Source organism: Mesitornis unicolor, unplaced genomic scaffold (genome assembly GCF_000695765.1).
Source record: "Mesitornis unicolor isolate BGI_N332 unplaced genomic scaffold, ASM69576v1 scaffold455, whole genome shotgun sequence".
In the NCBI taxonomy this organism is placed as follows: domain Eukaryota; kingdom Metazoa; phylum Chordata; class Aves; order Mesitornithiformes; family Mesitornithidae; genus Mesitornis; species Mesitornis unicolor.
The window spans coordinates 24,495-37,348 of record NW_010185929.1 but is presented as its reverse complement, the minus strand read 5'-3'; positions in this window follow the sequence as shown (position 1 = coordinate 37,348).

Here is a 12,854-nt window from a genome sequence, read left to right as displayed (position 1 = left end):
GGGGGGGGAGGCCTTTACGCTAACGTAAGAAGGAGGAAGGCGCAGGCTGCATCTCTGAATGAGCGAGCGAGCGCCGCGGCCGCAGTCGGCGTAGCGTGCCCCTGCCGCCGCTTTCCTTGTGCGCGGCGCGGAGCGGAGCGGAGCGGGGCGGCGGGAGGCGGCGGCGGAGCGGCCCTGGGGAGGGAGAAGCGGGAGGTTTCGGTACTACGGACTGTGCCCATGTGCGGTCGCTGGGCCAAGGGGGTTAGAGGGAAGACCGGGCGGCTTCGGCTGATGGAGCCCGTTCGCTGCGGCTGGTGCAAGGGGAGAAATTCGCGGTCGCTGTCGCGAGTGGCGCGTCCCGCTCGGACTTTTTTTCCGAAGGAGATATTTCATGCTGCACGGTGTACGTCAACTGTCAGACGTGTTAAGTGTTACGATTTTAAGCGTTTAGGTGATTTCTAAATAAACCAGCAAGTGTTAAAAAAATAGATATGCGGTGCTTGTTCTTCTTGTAGTGTTACAGCGTGGGGAAGCTTTTTATAAAAGCTTTTTAAAAATAAGTTTCCGGGTTTTTTTTTGACAAGCAGGAGGACAGCACCACTTTGGAAATGCTTGCCCGCGGTTCAGGTGTCGCTTGAATGTACTGGTTTGTTTTACTGATCTTTACACATCGACTGTCGTACTCCGTGGAGTTGTGTACGGTTTAGGTATGGGCTGTTGCCTGATGTGTCTGTGCGGGGATGCGGAGCCGATAGTAAATGCACCCTCAAGAATTTCTTCAATGAATCCATGTCTCCGCCTCAGCCAAACCTCTGTGCCTGTGGATTGGCTTTTCAGAGGTTCCAGCTGTCAAAGGAGGCTCCATGCCTTTCTGATTGGTTTTCTCACTTGACTGTTGATATTAAAAGCAATCCTCTGCCTTACCGTTGTGAGGTTTGTTCTCTTTTGGTTTGGGTTTTTTTTTTGCTCTTTGCCCCATTATTTTAAAATGTGTAATTCAAAACTTCCACTACTTCCAATTTCTGCTACAATTTGGGAGTGTATTTAAAAGGAACAACAGTGTGGTATTAACAAAGCGATCTTGGAGACTAATTTGACTTTCACACTCTTTTAACGTCTGCCTCGCAGTGCTGTGTTTGCTTTTCATGTTTATAAAATACAGCTTATTTCTAAAAAAATATTGTTATGTTGATAAATCGTGTTTTAAATAAACTCATTAATGGAAGATTGCTGTAAAAATTGCAAGCTTTACATTGCTTAAATGATTGTGAAGAAGAGTAGATCTGTACTTCAGAGAAACACCTTTGGTGTTGCACTGAAATGTTGCTTTGCTGTAAGGATGGGTATTTGCTCTGCACTGAAATGTGTCTGTATTTGATATATTATGTAATAGTCTTAAAATGAAATAGTCATTGAAACAGTAAGCACAGGGCTGGGTACAGCAGCCAGACAAGACTGTAAGCTCTGTAATATTAGCAGGTTGTTTAGATTGTTGCCAGGTAGGGACAGTTTCATTCATGGTGTAGCCTTTTTCCCACTGTTTGCACCAATGTAAGTTTTTATGGTGTTGGTATGCAAAGCCCTTATAGGAGAGGCTGTTGGGAGTGACAGTAATTAAATACTTGAAGTATTTAAAGAGCTTTTGCTCATAGCAAATACTGCTGTGATCATTCTGATGTATTTCAGAAGGGGCTTTTGAGGATAGATCAATTCACGTATTCGTTTCTGACATCTCAGTTACTCGAGTGTCTCAAGGCCTTTTTTTTGCAGCCCAGACTTTGCCAGGAGGGGTGCATCTTGCGAGAGGTGTTTGAACCCCCAGGGTAGCTGTGGATTTACAGTAGCTCCACAAAGACACAGAGCTCGTGTTGCGCTGCCCCGGTGCGCTGCTCTCCGTGCTGTGCCGCCCCGCGTGAAGCCTCGGTGAAATCAGAAAGCTCTTGTACTACAGCGTATCGTGGGGTCATATCCCCTTCCAGGTCTGACTTTCATTGAAAGTAACTATGTATTTACAAGATTTAAAGTGGTTAAGACTGATGTGTCTGTCTGACCTGTTCTTTACAACCCAGTAAAGGCGTGTGGTTTGCTCTCTTCGTGACTGATCATTTGTATATACTAGTAATGCAGCTTCTGGTCCATTTGTTTTTATTTTAACTAGTACTGTTGTTTGGAACATAGGAAAGTTTACAGCCTAGAGAGGGAATTAATAATCATTATTTATTTCTATTGCTATTACTAAAGTTATTTGGACTGTGTACTAAAGTGTCATACAGACACCGTAGTCCGAGATGGGGTAACAACACACACTGCTGGTCATCCAACTACAGGAAATCCAACTGCCCAGTTTGTCACTATCAGCATCGTTATTTGACTTTTCTTTTTATTTGATCTTGATGAATATGCTGTAACTATTTCTGTTTAAGTATCTTAGAGATTTATATCAGCTTGCAGCGTTTTACGGATCAGCAGCTCATTTCTCTCACTTGGCGATTCCAGCTGTGAAAGAATCAGGCTTCTGCTCTGTAGCATGTTTATGTTAGCAAGTGTTTATAATTTACCCTGAATTAAACCTGAGGAAGACAATTCTGTGGGCTTGTTTTTTGTCTTGTTGGGGTTTTTGTTTGGGCTTTTTTAATTAAACTCATGTAAGAGGGAGATTGCTATTAAGCAAAAGCAGGAAGATGTCCTTCTGTGAGCTTCAGAAACTGAGCAGGAACAGTTCATGTTGTTGTTTTCTGATGAGTAGGAGTTGTATTTCATAATGTTAACGAATTGTTTTGGCTAGAAGGGGGAGAAGTTGCAGAATAGATAAGCTCTGGTTTTGTTTCTTATCACATAACTATGTGGGCTTTATTTGAATAATATTGCTGGAGATTGCCGAGTTGCACGTTGTGGGGGAAGAATCCTGCTTTATAATGAGGCAAATTCAGGCTGAAGGCTTTCAGAAGTAAATTTTGTTACGAAGCTAAACCATGATTGTAATTGATGATACTTGGGTTGCTTGGTCAGAGCTATTTGAATGTTCATCTCAAAGTTTTTGTTTGAACACACATTCATTTACATTAAAGCTTGACATCGCATGGCAAGACTGAGGTTATAGAGGGAAAAGTCCATGAACAGTAAGTTAAAGACGTGGTTTAACGTTATTAAAATGCTGACAGAGTATGAGTGAGAAGTGACTTCCAGTCTCAGTCCTTGAGTGATCACCTCGGGATGTTCTTCCACTGTTTGTTAAAGAAAATGTTCAATTTTTAATATTTTGACAGACCTCAAGTACTTGAAGAAATGTTTTCCTGCCTGGATAGTGTTGCTGATATGATGTATCATAAGGAATATTTTTGCTGATTCAGTGAACTGGAAGAGGTCAATCAGGAGGACTTTGAAATACATACATACGATAATAAATTTAATGGCAATACTTAACCAGCTTTTTAAAGAAAAGCAGTTACAACCTAGTCCTACATTCATGTTTTCTTGTGCTTATGCCTAAACATGTTGGTTTTTTGTGATTTCTGCTTATAAGATCAAATAATAGTAATTTCTTAATCTTTTCTTGGAGGACCTTTGTCCTGCATGCGTGAGCATCAGCACATTGGTATTGGTTGAAGACTCCAGGGCTGCTCTGCTTTTGCCCCTTTGGGCATTTTACAGATTACATGTGTTTTGTATATTGCATTAACTGATAGCAATTTATTTTCTAAGGAGATGGAGTTGTTCACATGTTACACTAATTGTCAACAGAAAGGCAAGTGGTCTGGTTTGACACATAGTCACACACTGGAGCTGTGTTGAGTGCATCCCTGCTACCAGTTTTGCTTTCTGCAGTGAAATTGGAGTTTGGAGTTCAGTGCTTGAGTCCCCTCCACCCCACACTTCCACATCTTTATTGGGAAGGATAAGTCTTTTAAAGCTGATTTTGTGTATGGAAATGTTACTGATAGTTACTTTCATATGACTTTTTTCTTTTAATTCTAACTTAGGAATAATTATTTATACTACATTGTAATTGTTAACCAATAGGTGCCTTAAAACCATTAGCTTAAATTTGACGATGACGATGGTATTTTCTTTTAGAGAGAGATGAAGTTCTGTTGTTAGTTGTGCTGTTGACATCAGTGACTTCTAGGAATGTGCTTAAATAAATGCAGTCAAGTATGACACTTGCACAGGGGGTGTGAGGTGGGCAGGGACCCTAGGGCTCAAGCAGGGCCACCTGCAGGCTGTAGCCCAGGGCCATGTCCAGGTGGCTTTGGAGCATCTCCAAGGTGGGAGGTATCAAATGCGTGAGGACTTATTTAAGCTGTTGATCCTTAAGAAAGAAATGGGGTTTGTTTGATGAGAAGCGACTGGCTTATGTGTTGGGGAGATGTAATTCACGGCAGAAGCTTTTTTCTCAGTTTGAGTTCAGCACCATTATTTATTTACTTACTTTGGGTATGTTTGGAGACTGCTGGGGTTACTGAAGCGTGTTTGGTAGTAGGTAACATGAAGCTGCGTTGCAATCTTTATTCGTGGAATTTTAAACTTCAGTTCTGTTTACCAGACCTCTTCCCCTGCCTTCAGGTCCTGTGTTTTTCTCCCTCCCTTTGAGACCCATTGCATCACGCGGTGATGTTGCTCGTAAATGCACATTTCAGCTCCATTTCCCAGCCATTATTTCAGCTTTCAGCTGTGATCCTCTATCCTTCCTGTGCTTTCACCTGCAAAATATTTTTGTGGCTAACAGAAATTTCCTTTTCAGTCCACCACTGGTACTTTTTAACATCGCATTTGGTACTGGTATACCTGACTGTACACAGAGTGAGTTGGTTGTGTTAGCGTGACACTGCGGTGGGGTGAAAACACGGTGTTGATGAGTGTGGACCCCATGTAAATGCTGGAGTAGCTGAGCATCATTAACTGGTGATCTCTAAAACCAAGTAGCTTCTGCTCTAATTTGATCTGGTTGTGTGTGTGATTGAAATTAAACACTAAGATTTGCTCTCCAGTCTCTAACTTGGGATGAGTTTATTGGGGCTTATCACATTAACACCTATCAGCTCACCTGTAACAACTGCTTGTGAGTATAGGCTAAGCCTATAATTAATTTATCTTGGAGTGTGTTTTAAAGATACAGCAGAGCCAGAGTAACTGTGGTGTGCAGGGATGCTCTGCTTTTTGGAGAGCTAAGGCCCTTCTGATTGTATAGGGGGAGGTGAAAGCTCACTATGGAAAAAGAGCATCCTGCACTTTTACAAGAAGTGATAGGAACGCACAGGGCTGGGGAAGTGTGAGACTGCTACACTTCTGGTGTCATCCTGAGGTTAGATGGGTTCAGCCATATCTTAAAACCACACTCCTGATTTAGATAAAGTTCCATTTTTGCTGCAGGCTAGAGTTGTTTGCATGGGGTCAGTTAACACGGTCCATTGAATGTGTCCTAATGTGTTTGGGTGCCCGGTCCCTAGCAGGGAACAAAGGGATCCGGGTGTAGTTAATGGAGTCACACCTCCATTCGTTAGGCAGCACTTTCCCTTCTGGGCAGGTTTCCCCAGGACATTGGGAAATCTGTGCTCAGCTCTGGAATGCCTCAAGTGTAGGTAGCGATTCTTTCCTTTTCCTTCAGTTTAAGAAGAGCCTGGGCAGCTTCAGTTGTGCTTTGAATTACACGGTACCTGATTTCATACTGCTCCCGCTTGGCAAAACTGAGCGGTTGTCGGCTTTGTACAATTTCTGTGTTGATTGAGATCAGTTGAGATGTCCTGTTTGAACAATTTCAATCAACAGACATTAAAATGTGCTTCTGTTAGTCTTGGTTTTAATTATTTTTCATAAGAAAGATAATTTTGATTTGTGCTAGACATTCAAAAGATTGTTTGTGATTTGTTTTGCCAACAAAGCTGCTAAACTGTACCTTGTCTGTACTTGAACAGTTGTATGCCTTAGCATATTTATCATACTAAGTGTTCAACTTTGGAAAAGATAAATAACACTTTGAGTATTTACATAAACAAAATGACAGTTAAACCTTAGATGTCACAGAAGCCATTGGTGGTGAAGATTGATTGTAGAACTGAAATTCTAACAAATAGAGAAGAACTGAACCAGAACTGAATTACTGTGTGTGAAGAGGAGTAAGAAGTAGAGAAAATTAATGTTATGAAACTGAAACTAATATCAATATCGACTGCCACAGTTTCACAGTTAAATGTTGACTAGTTCCAAGTAAAAAAAATGAAGTGTTTTGGATTATATTTTAAAGTGTTAATTTTAGTCCATTTTGCAAATCCTACTTGTTAATATATAATAACCACCACGTAGTGTGACTGAGGGTGTTGGGTTAATGTACTATTCCTCTCTGTAATAAAACTGCTCTGTATTTAAGGGAGCAGAAGTTTGCAGGGAAAAAACCTGAGTTCTAATTTTTCCTGATTTGCTGTGGTGCAATTCTAATTGTGATTAATAAGTTTACACCAATAAAATGTCTGATCCTTGAAGGCAAAAGGTAAGGTTACCACACCTGATTCTCATTGGTTTTGTTTTTAAAACAAACTTCTTCAGAAGTAATCCAACAAGGAAACGCCTGGAGTAAGGATGTGGGACGTTATTAGATAGAAATGTGCCTTTGCTCTGCTCTTATTTGAAACTCACACTTGAGAGTGGCAGGAGTGGCTGAGCTGATGGCAGAGTTGCATCCTTTCAAATAAGTGAAAATGAAAAAGTGAAATGGCAAGAGAAGTGCTGGTGGATGTGTGAGGACAGGGCTGGGTTGCTTTTATCTGATGCTCTCATTTCTCTGCTCTCTGAAGCTTGGTGTCTACTGCAGTAGAGTTCTTCTCTGTAAGATGTTTTCCTCATATTTATGTTGTTTTAAAATGTGAGACTGTTCCCCAGTTTTCCATCAGTTTTCGATATCAATAAACTGCTTTCTCCATTTTATCTCGTCGTGTCCCCTGCGACACACAAAGCAGTTCATGTGCATATCAATCCTTAGCCAGCGTATTTATGTTTCCTGCTCCCTTCTCCCTAGCTGTTTGCTGCTGTTTGTTTTCATTTATCTTTTTGTTTTCTTAGCTTTCTGCCGTTTTCATGGCTGCAACTCACGCTTTTTATCTGTTTGACCAGTTTGAGTTGCATAACGAAAACTATTTCTGCTTTGAAGCATCCTTGTAATGTCTCATTCCCCTGTGCTAAACTTAGATATAGACAAAACACTGGATGTCTTGCAGTGGCTTTGAAGGACTGGATAAGTCAGGGAGACACTTATTACAGGAAGATAAAGAAATATATATATATATATATATAGTAATATATGTTTCTTAAGTTAAAGATGTTTGAGTTAAAATGGAATTTTGTAGTTAATTTTTAATAATTTTAATTCCAACCAATTGCTGCCTGTGCACTTGTGTGTTTTGTTTTTAACCATTTCCTAAATCTTCCTAACTTTAGAGTCAGTCTCTGATATCTCTTTTTTTATTATAATATGGTGGATTTCTGTTCATCAAGTCTTCAACACTCCACGTTTCATGAGTTAGGTGAGGACGTTTGTTTTAAAAACTATGAAATTCCAGTTCCTTGGTGTTGGTATGTGTACCTCAGTTAAATAAAAATCTGTAATAAGGACTTTGGATCTTACTCCTGGGAAGAAAATGTTAAGTTGGAAGGTTAAATGCGTGGTGCAGCAAGAGAGGAAGAGGTACTGTGAGCCACTTGATCCTGCAGGTAAAACTTACTTTCCTGGAAATGGCATTGCTGATGAAGATGAACTTAATGGGCCTCTGATCTTTATGGTTCCTTATTAACAAATGCAGAGCAAGCAGCCTTGGACGTCTCAGCCCTGTGAGGCTCTCGAGTAGCGTCAAGCGAGGTTTTTGTGCGGGACCAGAAGCAGTGTGTGCTGTTATGGAGTTGGTGGGTGCTGCAGGCCTCTGACTGCGGCATGGAGCGAGGCAGCAGCTGCTGCTGCGCTGCTTTTCCCAGCTCCTTGTGGCCTCCCAGCAGGGAGATAAATCCCATGGGAAGTGCTACCAGCTTCTGCTGGAGAATTTCCAGTGGCTTCCCTCCTGGTGACTGTTCTTCCTCTCCCCTGCAGGGACCTCAGTTTTGTGACTTGTGCTCACACGAAGGTTTTGATTCATGAAGCCAGGAATCGATCTGAGCTCAGACTCTGTGTGTAATATTGTATTTAATAAAGAGGAAAATTAGCTGTTGTGGAATCTCAGCCTTTTAAAATTCATTGTGGGGTTAATTACATGGAAAATAAGAATATTTATGCGTGTAGGTGTGTACCTTTCCATCCCAGTTTGTCTGGCTTGGGACGATGAAGTTGTGCTAATTGAAGTGGGCTGTAAAGGAAATAAAAAGGAATTCCTCAGATGCAATTTGTTAACAATCTTTTCTGTGAAAGGTTGCATTTGTTACGTGGTGAACCATACAAGTGTATTGCAAGGAGCTGGAGGAAGATGACTTTCTGTGGCTTTTGACCAGATGTTACAATATTTGCAACAATTTTCTCTTAAGGTCGTGGAAAGGTGTGTTGAGAAAAAAGGTCCTGCTTTTCAGGAACCGTACATTTCCCATAAAAGTACCTTATTCAGCCTTTGCAAAAGGAATTTTTAATAATTCAATTAAATTTGCTGTTGTTACAACAATGCTGGTTTTAAGAATTCATTTATATTCAAATTTTGACTAGAAACTTACATAAATAAATGTAGATTTTAAAGGTAGTGCCCTGGGTTGTTTTTGATGTTTCCTAAGCAGTGACAGTTTTGTTTCAATGGCACGTTCATAAATAGCAAACAATCCCTATTTATAGGAACGAGCGGTTGCTCATGGTCTCATACATCACTGCTGTCCCGCTCAGTAGGGCAATATTCGGGATGTCTCACAGTTGTTTCATGTCCATTGTTACACTGAGTGATGGAAATTGCCTTGCTTTTTCTGTATTAAACTTATTTAGAGATTTGTGTGTGTGTGTGCTGCAAGTTGACCTAAGGAAGCACAAAAATGATGGTGGTATTCACTGATCACCTCACTTCCCCTATGCCTCCATCAGTGTCTCATGGGCTGATTTCCACTCTTATTTCCTACCTTGCCCCTGTAGTTTTAAATTGGCTTTAGTCAGACTGCCAGAGAGGAAATGGAGGGGTTTTTGGCATTTCTTTGGGTCTAAATTAGATGTTCTGTATTTAAATTCCCAGCTTCTATGTAGCCCTGCCTATCTAGACACAAAATGTCATCCAGGGATGTTGGGCTCAGGAGGTTTTGGTGGCCCTTGTGCTGCATTTCAGCCTACCTCAGTATTCTTGAGATAGCTCTGAGGTGATGTGTCTGTAATCAGGTTATTTGTGTGTAGAGTATCCACAGAATGGTGTGCCTTAGCTTTGTAGATAGCTCTGGCATGGCTTTGTGAAATTACAGTTGTTTAAGAGCTGGAAGAGGGAAGCAAGTGAAAGAAAAGTGTTTTCTGTTGACATATTGGTTCACTCTGAAATAATGAAATTACTTTAGAGTAGCTAAATAATACAAATCTTACCCATGCCAGGGACTTCTGTGAATGGAGTAATACAACTTTGTTCACTTTGCTGCCGCTTCCCTCATTGAGTTGTCTGTAACAGCAGCCTGCCATTAGTACACCTTTAATGTTTTGCCTGTAGTCATCATTTGGCAGTAAGGAAGGCCCACGTGTGTGTGGGGGGAGTGGTTCTTGTGATGATTTTCTTTGAAGGGTGGAGGGTATCGTATTGGAAAAACGTGATATGGCCAAAAGTGAAACAGAAGTGGTTCCAGTTGTCAGGGGGACCATACTCCCATAGCTTCTGCTTATTTTGGGTTTTCTCCAGCTTCCTTCCACTGAATCAGAAACCCCACAGGGAAACTGGGAGGGGGTTCAGTCCTGTGAAGCAGCTTTGCGTTGGGTGCGTTGGTTTGAACTCAATACATGGATTTTTGTTGTTTGCCCAGCTCTCTGCATTACTTTATAACTAACAACCTTTTAGAGGGACACCATATAGCAAGAGGAAACAGATCTGGTTACTGAATAGAGTAATTAGTAGAAAATAAGATGTGAACAACTTTGGTAATTAACTAAAATGATTGCTTTTCAAAATAAATTGGAAGTGAAGCAATGAGTTTCTCTTAAGGTACCTCATTCCTGTCTCAAGGGTGAAAATTGCTGTGGTGCACGGACAGGTTTCCTGCTCTATATATGACTCCTTATTTCGGGTTTTGTTTTGTTTTTTCCTCTCTCTTAAGCCTTTCAGCTGCATAGATCCACTTTCAGTTATGATAACATTAGAGCAAGGGGACAATAATTGGTCATAGTTTTGTTTATCCTAAGTTGGCACGTCCAGGAATCTCTCTATCTTTTTCACACCAAAAAAAGAAGAAAGGGATTTGCCAGTAAGCTGCTGCAGCTTGAGAAGAGTTTCATCCCATTGGTGGTGTGGAGGCAAATTAATCCTTCTCAATAGAAAATACCAAATATCTTTCTGCACCAAGGAGGATAAATATTCATTGGCCTTATTTTTTGTGACAATTAAGGATTGTAAGTGTTAACCACAGAAGGAAATAAAAGGTGGTGCTTGAGTTCAGTTTTGTAGTGAAAATATTTCATTAAAAAAGCGATGAAGGGGCTGCACAGAGGGAGTAGATGGGGCTGTGGCTTTAGAAGGGGAGAGGCTTTTGGTCAAAGCTTTTGAGTTTCCCGACACATTTCTCTAAGTGTTGTCAGCAGTGTTAGTCGCTGTGGTGGAGATTTGCCAGCCAAGTCTGCACATGTCATTCTAAACTTCAGTATTTTTTGTTTCTGAATCTCCCTATTAAATATAAAATTGTCACTTAATTTGTGTTTTGTAACTTGAGTATCACGTTAAGCAAATAGGATCTCTAGGCTTCAGTTAAGTTTTCCTTGTTTTCTTTGGTTGAACTCTGTTCTTGATTGCAGGTAGAATGGAAGGCTGACTCTAGATTGGCCTAGAAATAGCTTATTTTGAGTAGGTAAAACTGTTAATCAATTCACTTTTCTCTTCCATCATACTTAGTGCTGTGGACCTAAAGCCATTCAAAGAGTTGGTTGTAGCAGCTAAGCTGTGGTGCCTTATGTTTTGTTTCCCTGAAGTCTGGGTAACAGCTGTCAAGGTATTTCTTTCATTGAAGTCTACAGTGTTGCAAATATCCAATGTAAATTGTGTGACCCGAAGCTCTGTTGTGAAGGGGCTGGCAAAGAGGAAATGCTGTTCTTAAATAGTGTCACAATAAATTGTAATACATTTCATTGCTTTCTACCTCACAGGGTAACTGTAAATGTTAGTAAGTGAATAAAAGTGTCAAAATAACCTTTTAAAGAGTTGTGGCATTGCTTGTATGGTACCGTTTTAAGGACTGAAGAAGGAAACAGATACGTTTAGTCCTAAAGATTCATTTTCTAGGGTGTCTGTATCCAGTATGGAACTGCTCACTGCAGTTTCATAATGGAGACAGGTCAGCTTTTCAGTGTGAAGATGGTATTCAACCATAGGCATCTCCAGCCATGCTCATCCAAAAAACGAGCACATTGGTTTAAAGTATAATAAACTCTGTTTTGTAGAGAGTACTTGGGGGATGGCAAGAGGGATCCTTAGAGGATAAGTTATAAACCAAACTGGTCTGTAGGATGCAAGCGCTCTGTTTTGAAGAAGTGAGATAAAGGAGGTAAATAAAGTTGGTAGATAAATATAGTTCTAATGGGCAAAAATGAGTGTGCAGTATTGATCACTGTTTCCCTTTAAAGTATAACAAAAATAATAACCATACTGGATTATATAAAAACATCCTGGATTGTATAAAGCCAATATCTTGAGCTTAAACTGCTGGCAGTGTGGTTGTTGTACAGTGAAGGTACCTGCAGGGCTCAAGTTCATCCAAAGAGATGAATCTTTCACTTGGAGAACACGTTGCTTTTAATGTGTAAATGTGCTGAAGCAGCAGTGTTACATATACTAAACATTTAGATATTTCTATTTTATGCTCTTAGTTGAAGAAATAGGGCTGTCTCAGCTGTATTTGTTTGAAGTTTTTTAGTCACACTGGTGAGAGATTTGGATGTGCTTTGTAGGGAATTAGTGGGTACTGACTCTTTGACAGGTTCTCCCTCTTATTCCCATGGTAGCACGTTGCTGTCATCACTCTTCCTCTAACATTCAGTTATTTTGGATGGGATCTTTTTATGTCCCCTACTTCAGAACGAAGTACAAGTTAAAATAAAGTACAAGTCAAAACCATAAGAAAAGGTGAAAAACAGACAAAGTTGTATTGGTGTTTGAGGTACTAAATCTGTCTTTAAAAATGCTTTTTCAGGTTTAAGAAAGCCATTTAATTAGACCAACTTTCCTATAAAAGTCTTCAGAGTGTGTTTAAACAGAGCTGTTTCAGGAGTTAAAATCTGTGTTTTCCTTAAGTTCATGTTCAGCAGAAAGATACCTTTTTGTTTTCCCCTAATTTCAAAAATTACAAAGCTGATGTGTCTCTTTCCAAGCTCTCCTGTTTGATGAGTGACAGTGATACTGTTAAGACTGTTCTGTCTGAAAGCTGTGTTATGCTTGAAGGCTTTTTATAGTGAAGTGAGTACTAACACTTATTGTCAGATTTTCCTTGGGATCCCTTTGTAATCTTACTAGCAGTGTTACAAGAACTGTGAATCTGAATTACTCATCTGCACTGCTCAGTGGGCTCTGGAGCCAAAAGATGGTTTGAATTTTGGTTGCTGTGTCCTTCTTTTTCGGAAAGCTAAACCTTATTTACCCAGTCATTACTTAGGCTGCTGCAGACCTGCGTGGCTTCTCTACAAGTTATTTAATCCTGGTTTGGAAGAGTGTCTGGGTTTGTTTTATTTTGGGGAACTATAAGTTGGTTGA